The sequence below is a fragment of the Excalfactoria chinensis genome, chromosome 12 (assembly GCF_039878825.1).
Source record: "Excalfactoria chinensis isolate bCotChi1 chromosome 12, bCotChi1.hap2, whole genome shotgun sequence".
NCBI classification, from domain to species: Eukaryota; Metazoa; Chordata; class Aves; order Galliformes; family Phasianidae; genus Excalfactoria; species Excalfactoria chinensis.
In genome coordinates, this window is record NC_092836.1 from 8,014,406 (window position 1) to 8,028,927 (window position 14,522).

The 14,522-nt window shown below is 43.4% G+C and overlaps 1 long non-coding RNA gene across 2 annotated transcripts in view; it reads right to left on the bottom strand.

Moving 5' to 3' along the window:
- The window catches only part of LOC140257783 (uncharacterized), a 47,510-nt gene extending 33,574 nt beyond the window's left edge, over positions 1-13,936 (bottom strand). Inside the window, exons 1-5 of one of the 2 annotated variants that reach the window (XR_011905122.1) lie at positions 13,854-13,936; positions 12,716-12,820; positions 11,753-11,886; positions 11,033-11,140; positions 5,200-5,398 (exon numbers count right to left, since the gene is read on the bottom strand). This is a non-coding gene — a long non-coding RNA (uncharacterized lncRNA). Of the gene's footprint in view, positions 1-5,199; positions 5,399-11,032; positions 11,141-11,752; positions 11,887-12,715; positions 12,821-13,588; positions 13,675-13,853 lie in introns of those variants that run through there. The other variant, XR_011905123.1, reaches the window with a different exon arrangement.
- Between the last annotated feature and the right edge of the window lie 586 nt (positions 13,937-14,522).

The window sequence follows — 14,522 nt, forward strand, 5'->3', positions numbered from 1 at the left end:
GCTGAGGGCTGAGCCACCTTTTGTCATTTGGAGTCAGCATCTGGCATCGACAGCGAGCACAGAGTGCGCACAGCCAATGAATGACACTTGGTGTCAACGTGGGCTGCCACCATATCTGCCATAAAATGGCACTGAGCTGTTTGGGGCCACGTGCACATTTGGGCACATCACAGCCTGGGTAATTTTGATCAAACTTGCCCTGGGTTTTGTTTTCAAGTTTTGGACATAAACACCACAGATTTATGCCTCCTCCAACATGAAATACCATCTGCCAGACCTCGCAGCAGGCTGCTCCCATTACCAGCTCCCAGGGCAGACACGGACCCTAGGCCATGGCTTCTTTATGGTTTGGGGATACGTATGAGAGCAGATTAACTTGTCTTGACAGAGAAACCAGTTAGCATCCAGTAGCCTCTGGAGCTCCGATACATCTTCTTACCAGTTTTATTTCATTTTTAGCCACCTCCTTCATTTGTGCTTCCCCAGCCAGATGCCTCACAGGCAGCAGAGGCTGAGCAATGCCTCCCATCAGCACAGCACTGCAGGCTCCGGAGGTTTCACAACACATAACACAATTTCAACCCACTCTGCACAGGCAGGCCGGGATTTCCAGGCCCTTCAGGGAGCTCAACACTCAGCTCCCATTTCACTGACAGGCTCTGTGCTTCCAAACCTCATGAGATCCTCTGCAAGGAGCACAATTACTAATTACCAAACTCCTTGCAACTTGCAGGACTGTTCATGTGTTTTGCACTGTGTATCGCACAGGGTTTGCACGTGAGCAAACATCAAAACCCTCCCTTACACAGATAACCCTGCTTCCATGTACAAACCAAATAGTCACACTCATCTTCAAGGGCTTTAGGCTGCACCCAGCAGTGCCAGCAGCAGGAATCCTGTTGAATTCATAGGCAGGTAGAGGGCTGACAGAAATACAGAGGATTTGTTTCCAAGGGGAAAAAAGTGCAGAGTGTATTTTCTCCCTGCAAGGGAGATCCTAAGGGGCAGTTTGAGCCAAATGGTTGCAAAAACAAAGCCTGCTTTCTTCCCTTGCACTGCTATTTAAATCACTTCCATGTGATGCCACTGTCAGTCACTGAGTTTTAATATTACCACAGCAGCATTACAGGAGAATGAGTGCTGAATCAATAAAAAATTAAGGAAATACGGTTTTTATTACACAGTGATATTTGGAATTGATCCCTTAGGCTTTCCAGTCGCCTCAGCTTTGTTTTATATGCCGGTGGATGGAGTGTTGCGTGAAGTAGTTTGAATGCAGGAACCAATCAGTTGTAATCTAATTTTAAATGGACCACAAGCAAACTGCAAAAATAAAGACAGGCAGGGGCATCATGTTGACAGATGCGCCCATGGTACATCGTATCTCTGCTCTGCCTAACTAGGAAAAATACTCTCTTAGATTGTTTTATCTATGTATAATGCCAATAACAAGAACAATAGGGGGAAAACTTGGTTTCTGCAGGGCCATGAGGAATAAATTTATAGAAAAAAATCTGAAAAGGGAAAATAATATAATTTCTTCCCAGCTTCACTTGTCAAATGCTAAATTAATGGCCAGTAAGAACATGAAAAGCACAGAATAAGCAGCATGGATGTCTCACTCGTTCAAGCCAGTGAGGATTTCTCTGAAGCCAAAATCTGATCGTTCCACTGACTCCTCAGGCAAAGGGGTATGACTGCCACCAGCTCCCACAGTTGACCAATACCTCCATGCTTAAACCAGTGCACACCACTCCACAGAGAAGATCTTTAAATCACAGACTCCTCAAGGAAAGAATCAATGCAGCACTGAGGTACATAGCTTACAGGGCATGGTGGTGATGGGTTGATGGCTGGACTTGACAATCTTAGTGGTCTTTTCCAACCTTAATGATTCAGGGCTCATATTGCTATGAGAAAGCAGCAGAGCCAATCCAGCTGTGTTCTGCACAGCCCCAACCCATCCCCTCCAGGCAGCAGTATCCCAGGTCTCAGCTCACCACATTTTGGTATTTGAAGCTTCAGCCTCTGCTCACTCCTCTGGAGGAGCTGACAGTCTCACATGATGCCAACATCAGAAAGCAGCTAAATATCTCAGTGCACTTCCAGACCATTCTCCTTTCCCAGCTCTCTTGGGTCCTCAACCAAACGTGCGTCTTTCCTCTGTTTTTCTAATCGCTGATCAGCTTAAGATCATTTATGACATTTCTCAAGGTAATATCATGCTAGTAATAAGCTATGTTGGCATCAGAGAGTATATTTAGAATCACAGAATCACAAGGTTGGAAGGGACCTACAAGATCATCTAGTCTAACTGTCCTCCCATGACCGTAGCTACAGCAAACCACTAACCAGATCTCATAGCTCCTCATCCAGACGCCACATCTGTACCAAGGTACCCAGAGCCTAGTTCCTGTTCTGTCCTGACTCAAACTGCTGTGTTAGCCTCCTGAACACAAAGAAAACGGAATTATGGGCTTATCTATAAATCTAAGACCCAGTTAGCAGAGGCTACCACAGTGCATTAAGAGTCATCACTCTGAGAGCCCTCCAGACCCACTAAAATACACCTGCCGTAATATGCTGAAGGAGTTACATTACCATGGGGGCCCAACTTCGGGAAATGCTTTAGAAGCTGGGATATTCTAACAAAAAATATATAGCAGTTGCATGAGGGTGGTTCAGAAGTCAATCTCCCTGGGTGAAAAAACAGATAAAAAGAACAAATCGCCAACCTAAATATTCATCACAGCTTCACGACCACATTTCATTCTTTTTGTGCAGATATAATCTCAACCATTAACGTTGGACTGCTGGTGCTGTGACAAAAAGAGACCAACCAAAACATCAACCCAGAATGCTACTGAGGCAAATAAAGTGTGAGCAAATGATGCCTGGGAGGTACAAATAAATAAATAAATAAAAGCCTACGATCATGAAAGAAGGCTTCTTCTGTTTAAAAGGAAAATACATCCAGTTTAATGAGAGCTGTAAAAACAATTTAAAAATTCAATCACAAAGGGAAAAAATAGCAGCTCTGATCTCAAGGAGCATAAATCAGCAACAAGGGAGAGCAGACTATTTGAAAAAGGAACCGAAAGGAATCAATGGAAGTTCTATGACTTGTAGAATAATACAAATATGGAAATTTAATATAATGGCATGACATTAAATCCTCGCAAGTTTGCAGATTTCATATTAGATAAGGATGGAAAAATTGTCAGACACCATGCAGAAAATGCAGAAAGAAACAGCAAACATTTATGTTCTGTATTTAAAAAGATGGAAATATTGCTCATCTTCTGTGGTGACATGGCAATGCTTTGTATTTCAACACAAACAGAAAACTGTTAAACAAACATTAAACATAAACATTTAAGCACAGGATTAAGTAATTTGCTCTCCCAGCTATTGTAACAACTAAGATCCCTCCAAAACAGCTGCTTTCCTTTTGAGTTGTATGAAACCCCAACAAGCCACAGGAAATACAGGATTGTACAGGTACAGAGAAGGGTTAAGAGGAATGGCATTAAACTAAAAGAGGGGAGATTTAGGTTAGATGTTAGGAAGAAATTCTGTACTCAGAGGGCAGTGAGGCAATGGCATGGCTACACAGAGGTGTGGGTGCCCATCTCTGGGGGTGTTCGAGACCATGGATGGGGCCCTGGGCAGCCAGAGCTGGTGGGGGCAGCCCTGCCCATAGCAAAGGGTTTGGAAATCTTTAAGGTCACTCCAATATAAGGCACCCTATCAGTCTATGCATAGTTCACAAAATGACCCTGGTTTGTTGGCCAATGCTGATTCTGGGCAAAATCATGGAATGGAGGTCATGGCAGGTGACTGCTCCACCACTGCTCCAGTCCCCTCCCACACCCAAGGCAGTGCTCTCACCCAGTCCCTTTTCAGATCAATAGAAGGCATCACTGCACCATTTCCTGGCTTTGAAAGCTCTTTGTTGTCACTGCCTTGATTTCCCTGCTCTTGAGATTGAGTTAGAATTTTGCTCTTTGTTGTCACTGCCTTTGATTTCCCTGCTCTTCAGCCCACCTTGGAGGATGTGATTTGTTAAATGGATCCTACTAGAGAGCTTGTGAATACATTCTGATTGAATTTGATTATCACATATACACCTCTAAGTACTTGGGCTGGCCAAGAATATAAATACAATTATTACTAGTAACAAACATTAAGCAAAGCTGCACTGACTCACTATAAAATCTCCTCAAGCCTCAGCCAAACAACTGCTTTCACTCTGCTTTCCTGCCCACTCTTTGTGCAGCCAATGCTCTTCAGGGGAAAAGCAGCATCTCCCTTCCTCAGAGTCAGAGTTTGACTTTCTGTATGTTTGCCCTCTTGCTTAAGTTATGCCAGCCCATCTGCAGGCATAGCTAATCCTCTTGTTAGCTAGCAACTGGTAGCTCAGCTCTGCTTCACTGTGCTTAGCATTATACAGATCAGCCAAGTATTGATGTAGCATCGCTGAGGAGAATCTAGATTGTTTTTTTCCTCATGTTTCTCCTCTTTTGAAACTTAAGATCCATTCTGGAAATAATTTCAAGGGCTGCTGAGCACTGCCGCAGGGGGAATATGAGGGGCTTTCAACATTAAGACTAAAAGAAGTTGGAAATTTGCAAGTGGTTGCCTTTGAAATTAGATTTTGAAGCTAAATTCAAAGAAGTCCCTGTAGCTTGTCCCATACCTACAAATACACACGGTATTTCTGACAGAGGTCAACAAAAGCTCTTTCCTCTCTCTGTGCTCAGCCTGCCCCAACTCATCCCCTGAGCCTTGGTACAACCAGCCTCAACTAGGGGACAGTACAGGGGTGGCATCAACTCAGGTGGCAGCTGGGAGCCAGAGAAGGGCAGCCCAATCCTGGGTTCTCCACAGAGAAGAAAGTACAGTTCTGCTCCTGTTCGTTCACTTTGCAAAGTTAATCCCAGATTTAGAATCACAGAATCATTAAGGTCGGAAAGACCACTAGGATCATCTGGTCCAATCATCAACCCATCAGCACCCATACCACTAAACAATGTCCCCCAGCGCCCCATCCATCCTTTCCTTGAACACCTACAGGAACAATGACTCCACCACCCCCCTGGGCAGTCTGTTCCAATGCCTCTCCCCACATCTTCTGAGAAGGAATTTTTCAAAATAACCAACCCAATTTCATAAAATAATGGAACAGAAAGAGCTCACCTGAAGCATCTCAGTCCCATCAGCTCTTGGGGCCACTAGAGACAACCACAAGCAACCAGATGTTGGTTCATGTCCTATGACACAATTCACCATCTGTGTTTCAGCAGCACACTGAGGTCTCCAGCCTGGCTCTATTACACCGTTTTCCACTGAGCACTGGCACTCAAATGAGCCAAAGCAGACCAAGAGTATTATAAACCTGATGTTACAGGAAGAGGAAGAAACGAGTAACTTGTTAGAATACAAAGAAGTCATCTGTAGCAGAAACAGAAGCTGAAGCCACGTAGCCTCAACCCCAACTCTGCTTTTCAAGCTCAAGTGTTCTTATAATCGATTTATCTGATTCCTCCTCAGCTCTCTGAGACAAGGCAGTATCACATCTTGATAAGTAAAGGAAAACAACATCATATCCAACAAGGTGGAAATGGTCTTTGCACAGCAGGTTATGTTTAATTCTTGAAACTTGTACTAGTTTCCCTTCAGGTAATATATTTTTAAGTAACAAATTTCCATATTTCATCTTCCTGTAACCTAGAGGCAGCTTGGTGACATCTGCTTCCATGCCATCTCTGCTTTCACAGGACAAGTGAAGGAGACGTGCCAAGTCATCCTCACTGAGAGGTCACTTAATTTCGGTTTGTAAAGCCAAATCTCCCGTGATCTCCATAATTACCAATCAATTCTACATAAAAAGCAAAATTAAGCCCTATTATTCTCATTTACCAGAAAATTAAAGGAATTAATTAAACATGGGAAAAGTGCTGATATCTGCCAAACTGTTGCTTCCAACAGATTAGAACAAATTCGGGAATGATATGCAGACGGGAGAAGGAAATCAGCTTTCAATCCAGCAGCTCGGTGAACTATTGCAATGGAGAACACAGTAAATAATCTCTGCGCCAGGCTCTGTTTGAACAGTGGGACAAGAAACACACAACTCTTTGTTACAAAGAGAAAAAAAAACATATATCTGAAACAATCCCCTTATTTTTGTTTTCATTTTGTTCTGCTTTCTCTAAAACAGAAAGGGCCCTGGGGACTGGGAACGGGCTCCGACAAGAATGGTTCTTTCAGACTTTGATTTGTCAAGGACTGCTGCTCTGTAATTATCGTGAATGGTTTTTATCTCAAAAGAACAAGAGAGGGTGCAAACATTTGGAGACGAAATTGTGACCACAGGAAATCTCTGCAAGTGGCTGAATTGTGGGGGCAAGAGAGAATTTCCAAAGTGCAGGAGCTAAGGTTGGAAAATTTGGGAAAAACAATATTGAAGAGCTTGGAAACTCCAGCATCTTCTGCTGGAGTTCTTCCTAATGAAGACACATCAACAGACTGGTTCTGAAGTTACAGACATAAGACAAATGCATTACTGCAAGCAGCATTTGAAAGACACTTGCAATTACAGCTGCTCTGGAACAATGAAATATATACTGTTCCTTAAATAAACTGGAAAAAAATGATAACCTCTTTTAACTGTCGTGGTGTAGTAGAGAGATCTTCATATCTTCCTTAATGAGATTTTTATTGCCAGTGTAAATTTGTCTTGAACTGAATTTTTGTCTTGGGAACTCTGAATTATGTTATACCGAGTTGTTCCTGGTAAGCATGCAGGCTTGCACACATTTTTTGCTGTGAAAATGGCTCCTTCTGGCAAACTGAAAGCAATTGAAGCTCAATTTAATTAGCTGCCTTCTGTAAATATGCCATTATTCTTCTAGCTCAGTGCTGAAGTTATATTTACAAAGGGAACAGATAGCAATAATTATTTTGGGCTGTAGTTAGTCAGTATTAGTTAATGCCTGAGTGTAATTGAGAGGAAATTAAGACAAGTGTAGTCTTTGGGGGAGGGGAGGGAGAGATGGAGAAATATATCAATCTGCACCTGCATGTTCCTTCTTGGGTTGGAATACACAAAAAATTCTGGCCAAGAAAGCAAGCATTTACGCTGTGATCTGGAACCAGAAAGGGTTACTGATAACCTCTTTGCAATATGTTTGTTTAAAAAGTGATGATGATTTTTTTTTTTTAATAACTCTAGAAAGCCTCTTTTCTGAAGTTCCATCAGAGATTTTAAGTGACAGTGCCATGGACTAAGAGCCATTGCCATGTTAGGGCTTACCATGGGAAGGACCACTGAGCCGAGAGGCCCTGAAAGCTGTGCCAAAGGCTGCAGTGCCCAAGGCAGAGCTGCTTGTAAATACTTCATGGTGTCTGAGTGCCTTGTATGGTTTGGGAAGGGGAACTCTTTCTAATGATCCTTCAACACTTACCAGTGCCCTCCCTATTAGCAAATCTGATACTTCAAACTGAGGCCATGCCCCATATTCCTTTTGCAGGCCTGGATATATTATTCAAATTAACTCTCAGAACAGATTAGTTAAACTGCATTCCTACGTAGATGTTTCTATTTAGAATTAAAGAGGCCTTAATTCAATTTACCTTAATCCATTTTCAAAGTAAATCATAGCAAATGAAGACTTCACTAATTCTGAATGATTGTTCACACTTAGGTTAAACACAGTTTAACTAATTCTCTTTAAAAGCATCTACTTAATTTTCATTAGTTTCCCTTTGTGTCACCACAACATGCTCCCCTCCTTTGGGTTTGCAAGTATCAAACAATAAGAAAATACTATGCAATACTGGGTCAGATGCTGCAGCCCTGGATGGAGTAAGAACTTCTTGTATAAGTTTATGGCATTTTTATTTTGCATGAGGGCTAGCAATTTGAGCCCATTGTTCCCATGCTAGAAGCTGTTGTCAACACATGTTTTAGGACAAGGATAGCTTGTGGTCACTCTATTGCACCAAGCAAGGGCTTTCAGATTCACACTTGCAAGGAAAGCTCTCTGCCACACTGGATAAGCCTGGAGGGTATGTGATAGCTGAGGGCACGGCTGGGCTGTCAGCATCAGCCTTGCTGGGATCCTGCACTGACAGTTGTACTAAACAGCTTCTGGCTGCAGGGCTTGCTCACTTGCTGTGCCACCTTGCGTGATGCAGAAACTCCCTCCAGTTCCCTGGTCCTCTGCATCTCCTCCATAAGACTTACTTTCTCCTGCTCGCTGTCCACCAGAGTCACTGGCTCATGATCTTTAGGTGGGGCCACCACACAACACAAGCACCAGCTCTGCCTGCCCATTCCAATATGGGTAAACCACCCCAGGTGCCCCAGGTCTCTCAGCACCCTTCTCCCAAACACACTGCTGTCTGTAACCTTCCCTTATGTTGTCAGTAAGAACTGACCTTTGTATAAACCTTTGTATGTACATCCTCAGATATAGCAAATACATATTTTTATTTAAGTCGAGATAACAGAAGCATTAAGGTTAGAAAGACCACTAAATTCATCTAACCCACTATGCCCACTAAACCATGTCACTCAGTGCCAAATCTACCCTTTTCTTGAACACCTGCAGGGATGATGACTCCACCCCTGGGCAGCCTGTGCCAGTGCATCACCATTCTTTCTGAGGAAATACTGTTCCTAATGTCCAACCTGAACCTCCCCTGGTGTAACTTAAATCTGCCTTTTGGATGGCACTTACTTGAAATCACAGGTTTCACTGTGTTTAACGGTTGGCTAATCAGCATTGCTATAAACAAATACATGAAGCTACAGAGTCTGCAGGTGGCAAGTTAATGGAGTTTGAGTAGTAAGACATCAACAAGCCGGAAAGTACCTAAGCTCCATTGGTGCTACTAACTTCTGTGTTATTTCCATGCTGCACAGAGTGCTACAGCAAATCAAAGGACCCCCAGGGTACCTATTCAACAAGGAACAAATTCTCACTTCAGCCATTATGCAAATGAAATGCTAAAAATGTTCTTTTGTTCCTCTGAGGTATTAGTACTACTAATGTGAAGTGCACAAACTTCATAATCTAGTAAAATATGATCTCGTGGTATTTGCAAAGTGCTGGGAGTTTATGGACTACCTCTCTGGGAGACGCAAAATGATCGTGGAGCTTCCATCGTCCTTTCAGCAAAGTTCAGGCAAGAAGTGTTTTCATAATTTAAAATTCTGTTGTAAGCAAGATGGGAAATGTCATGCATCTGGCACGTAGCTACTTAGAAATGAAGAGTTAGTACAATAACAATAAAAAAAGATCTAGGGTATCTGAGCACACATGGTTCTTCCTCTGTGTAACTTATGATTTCAGCGAGCAGTGCCAAAGCTGAGCTGAACCATGAATACCAACTACTTCAGTCTTCAAGAGTTATAGCACAGGACATTCACATCTCTCTGTTCTTTCCCCTAGCTGTCACTCACACTGTTCCCTGTGAAAGACCTGAATCCAAAAGCCAGCTTGGACATTAATTTGACAACAGATGGATCAGATAGATTGGACCCCCGTCCTGGCAGTACAAAGCTGGAATACATTGCTGCGGTGCGTGCTGAATCGCTGCAGTGCCTGGCTTATAGCAGCCCTCCTGCCTGGGAAGTGCCACCAATGCTCTGTGGGCAGCAATGATCTGTCCCAGGGGATCACAGCAGTACCCGCTAACAGTGAGGCCACTTCCATCTCAGCACCAAACCCCAGTGCTCATCAGAGTGCTGTCTCTGAACAATGCATGGTGGCTTCCACATATGGCCCCAGGTTAAACATCCAAGAGAGATTCTCTTAGAAAGAACCAATACTAAAACTGGATCACCTCTCACAGAAAATACATGCATCATCCTAAGCACGCCATAACTTAAGTTCCTTCTCTGTACCCAACATAAACCAGAGCCCTTGGTAAAAAATATTTTGAGTGATACAACTGTACACAGCAAGACACAGAAATCAGCTTTAAGCAAGAGTACTTCTGTACCCTGGAGTTATTCTAACTAGAGCACTGAATGGTCTTAACGCAGGAGTAAGCAAGGGCTGTGAAGAGCTCCCTGGGCAGTGTGTCCAGGCCCCACAGGACTCGCCCTAATCTCTCTCATGCCCTGAGGATGCTCTGCTGAAAAGACAGCTGTGTTGTTTTGCACGACTGCTCCCACCAAGGTGACGTCCCAGAACTCCCCTGACCAGACATAAGGAAGCTTTCAGCATCCCAAATTAATTCATGACAAATCTATCCCCCTTTGTTGCCTTGCTATCATTATCCTCAGCTCTTCCTCACTGATGTGCTCATAGGAAGCAAATTAATCCCTTCTCGGTTTTTGTTTTGCTTGGTTAAGGAGGTCAAGCTGAAGTTGAAATCTATTTGTTAGCTAGCACTTTTTAGCCATTCCCATTAGTTTTGTTTCTTAAATAGAGCTAAAACAATGAGATAGAGGCTACTGTTCCTGCTACAGGCACCACTCTAGAAATATAGACACATGGTGAATAAAACACATGCAGGGTGGTTAACACATCAACCCCCAGCTCGTTTCTGTTGCTTATCTCATGTAACTAGGTAGGATGGCTGAACAGTAGCCAAATTTAGCCCTCCTGAAACAGAGGGAATCATGCCAAAAACACATGCCTCAGTGGTGTAAAATAGCCATACTCAGAGGAAGCTATTTACAGCCCTGTTAGGTCAGCTTTGCAATTGAATACTTTAGAGTGTTTGAAATGCTGTGTTATCATTGAACCCTGGGTGCCCTGGCCACAGAGGCAGGCTGATGGACAGCAAGATGCTATGGAGGGAGGTCACAGCAGCATGGCCTCACAGGGAGAGATTAAATGCCCAAGGGACATATGCTGCAATAAGTACGTTTGAGAAGAAAGCAGAGATGCATGGACACCAGCACAATATCTGTAGGCATTGAAATTAAGAAAGAGAGAAGAAAACCTATCAAGGGCTAAATTCTCATTAGCTTAAAGGTGCCAGGCACTGACCCCTTTTATTCCAGACTTACCTGAGTGCACCAGCTGAGATTCACAGCAGGTGGTTAAGGGCAGGCAGAGCCCTTGGCATATAACCTGGCCAGGCTGCGCTTGCACAGCAGCAGAACTCAGTTCCATCACTGCAACACAGATGAAAATGTGTCATTAAAAATGTTACACCACTCAGCCCTCCACATATAAAAATGTTTTTTCCGAGATACAATTCACTACAAAAAGAGTTGAGTACATTTCTCTGTCACAGCAAGAAAAATATATAGATATGAGTAGTTGGGTTTAAAGGAGAAGAAAGCATGTGCCCTGTGCTCTGACCCTGGCTTTTGTTTATTGTTTAGATCCTACACCATATTTTTCTTGTTTTCTCCTTCAATTATTTATTAAGGAGAAAAAAAGGAAAAGAGATGGAGAAGGGTTTTCAGTTCTTGTTTGTGCCATTGCTCATGGCTGCTGCTGTGGGAATGCGGCAAACAGCAGCTACCACTGCTTTATTAAAAATAATAAAGCATATCGTTATCATAAAATAGCAATGTGATCAAAAGGATTACTTTCATATGCCCTTGTCTGAGTTTTAGCTGTAAATTAGGGCTCAGATAAAAACGATCTACAGTAGAGGATACAAAGTTTAGAAAAGCTGATATATTTCTACATAAACCATTCCACTAATCTTACATATATATCACAAAACACCGCGCACACAGAAAGTGGCAATCTCACATATACTGCTTACAGCGAACCTTTTATTCCATGCTTTATAGATGCACAGAGGCAGATCAGCTTGACTGCACAGCGCAGCTCTGGATGCGGCCCCACACCGCCTCATGCACAGGAGCACTGCTCCATCTGCTGGGCTCCCGCACAATGGACAGGGCTGGAATATTCACCAAGAGCCATACATTAGAAGCAGACTTATGACTGACATTACAGCATTAAATCTGTAAAGGCAAACGCACACTGGCTGAACACATGCTGTCCTTCTAGCATGCACTGGGACACAAAGCATGGCCTCGTAAATAGAAGTACCCAAATGTCATGACAGCACGCTGTCATCCCCAGCTCCTATGTGAGGCTCCATGCAAATGCACACACGTACACGGATGCTCCAGATGTACAACCCCACACTGCAGGTTCAAATCACAGTCCCCCTCTAACAACAGACTTCCCAACAATCCCATTTGGTTAAAACATCATTCCCTGTTTGCAGATAAATCTTCTCCTTCTTTTCAGCACACAGCACTGAACGCTATTTTCTTACTAATGACTCTCTCCCATTGCTCTCTCTCCTAGCCTCTCAGATACCGACATGGCAGATTACATAGAAAAAGACAAACCGGAGGCACAGCCAAAACCATACAGCTTATCAGCTTTTGATCTTTGCAGAACAGGCCAGGAGCACCTCTCAGCCCCCACCCATTCAGAGAGCTCACTGAAGTGGTGTCTTTCTCTAGCAGCATTACATGGCTTTGCATCAAAATAACGTCTTTAAAATTTCCTACTTAAGAAGAATAGTCAATGCTTTAAGTGTTTTTTCAAAGCATACTCAATGATTCTAATTAAAAAGAAAATAAAAATAAAAGAAATCAAACACTTGCAATTCACTCCCTGTTTCTTATGCTGTTTTATTCCTGCATTTCTATGAGCTCAGCCAGTACAAAATACAGGGACTTCTTGGCTTTGCATTCATTTTAGGGTATCGTTACCTTTTACTCCATTCTCCTTGGGGTCCTTCTCCATTAACACAAGGCAGTAACAACTGGACTACAGGTGCTTCAGAACAGCATTAATTTATGTCGGAAATCTCCATGCTGAAAATAAATTAAAAAAAAGAAAAAATCATTTGTGGAGATGTTTTTCTTAACTCAGTGACTAGCAGAGGCTGAGAACAATATCTGAACAGTGGGACTTGGTTCATTATCTTTAATGCTCACGGATGCTTTCAAACCCAAAAGTGATGAAGTGAACTCTATGTATTCAAGATGCACAGTAAAGCAACAATATTAACACTTCTCCATAGCATTGAGAATTATACTGATGGAGTGACTTCTTGATCAGGAGTCATCTCTGCTGTTTCCATGGGCAAGAGTCAAAAAGAATTTACAAAACCAGCTATCAGCGTGGGAGAAGTTTCATCCAAGAGCAGGCTGATGGATTTCAGATCTGATAAGGAGGATGGGGGAAGGACAGCTTGGAGGGGAAACAAAGATCAAGATTGATCAAGGAAAGAAGGGCAGCAGGAGCAGAAGGGGAATGAGTTACAAGGTGCTCGTGATTGCAACAGGAGCAGCAGGAAGTCAGTCAGACAGCTGTGATCCCATACTGGTGGTCTGAAGAACAAGGCACTTGGAGCAAAGGCGCCCTAAGCACTGGGAGCACTCAGGCAGAGGATGGGTAGGATATGGTGCCTGTCCCCAGTGCTGGGCAGCGACCACAGCCCTTGTGCCTCTGGGATAGGCCAGGGAGCATAGAAAACACAGCAGCGTGCTTTCCTCTGAACAAATTCAAAACTGAAATGCGTCCCCTTGGTCTGCTGGTTTCCTGGCTTCGGGTCTCTCCCCTCTCCAGCATGTACTCACCCCAAGGAGAACAAATCGCAGCTCTTAACGGTGAAACACAACCCAGCCCTGGAGCTGCCAGCAGAAGATAAGAGCCTGAACGGGAGGCGGGAAGATGGGCAGCCTTTCAGATTTCCAGAAGGTCAGAGCAGGGGTGGAAGGAGGCTGGCATCCTGGCAGGGGCACAAGCTCTGCTCCTCCGCTGCCGCTCCCGCAGCAAACCGCAGCCAAATCCCTTCGGCTGTCAAACGTGCACTATGCTATTGTTAATGATGCTATTACTTACCATATGTTTAGCAGTATGGCTGGCTTGATTCAGCTTATTCAAATTCAGGATTGAATATTTCGGTGTAGCATGCAGCCCTGGGCTCAGGGGGCTTCTGAACTGTGGGAGAAAGCAAAAGCTATTGCAGAGGAGGGAAAATGTTAGTTACTTAACAAGGTCAGTAGCATAAATTCTTATTTTGTTTACTTCAGAGAGCACAGAAGCCAGTGTTTATACCCTGTTTCTGTTAATTACTTTCAGAGTAGGCTGCAAAATCATTTGCTTTCCTACCTAAAATTGTGCTTTATGCTGCTAAGAAGGGCTTCCAGCCATTTCACTGAGGAATGACTGCACTCTGCGGAGAGATAAACGGATTCCTTTACATTGCCATAGATGGGGTCGAGTTGTAACATTAGTTCAGCCACTTGGAAAGGTGAAGGTTATTTGTAAAATTTAGATTCCAAGCTCAGCTTTCAAACTTGGCCAAAGATTTGGGTTATCCGGGGAGAAGAACTAGTTAAGAGCTGACTTGCTTCAGCTTCTTTCCTAGTCATATGTGCTGAAAACCTGTAGCTTCATTTCAATTCCATATAAACTTACAATTCAAATGCTTAAATTGCAAGGCCTGGTAAATGATGAAAGTAGCACAGCATCCCAAAAACCCTGTCAATAAAGTCGTACTAAAAATCC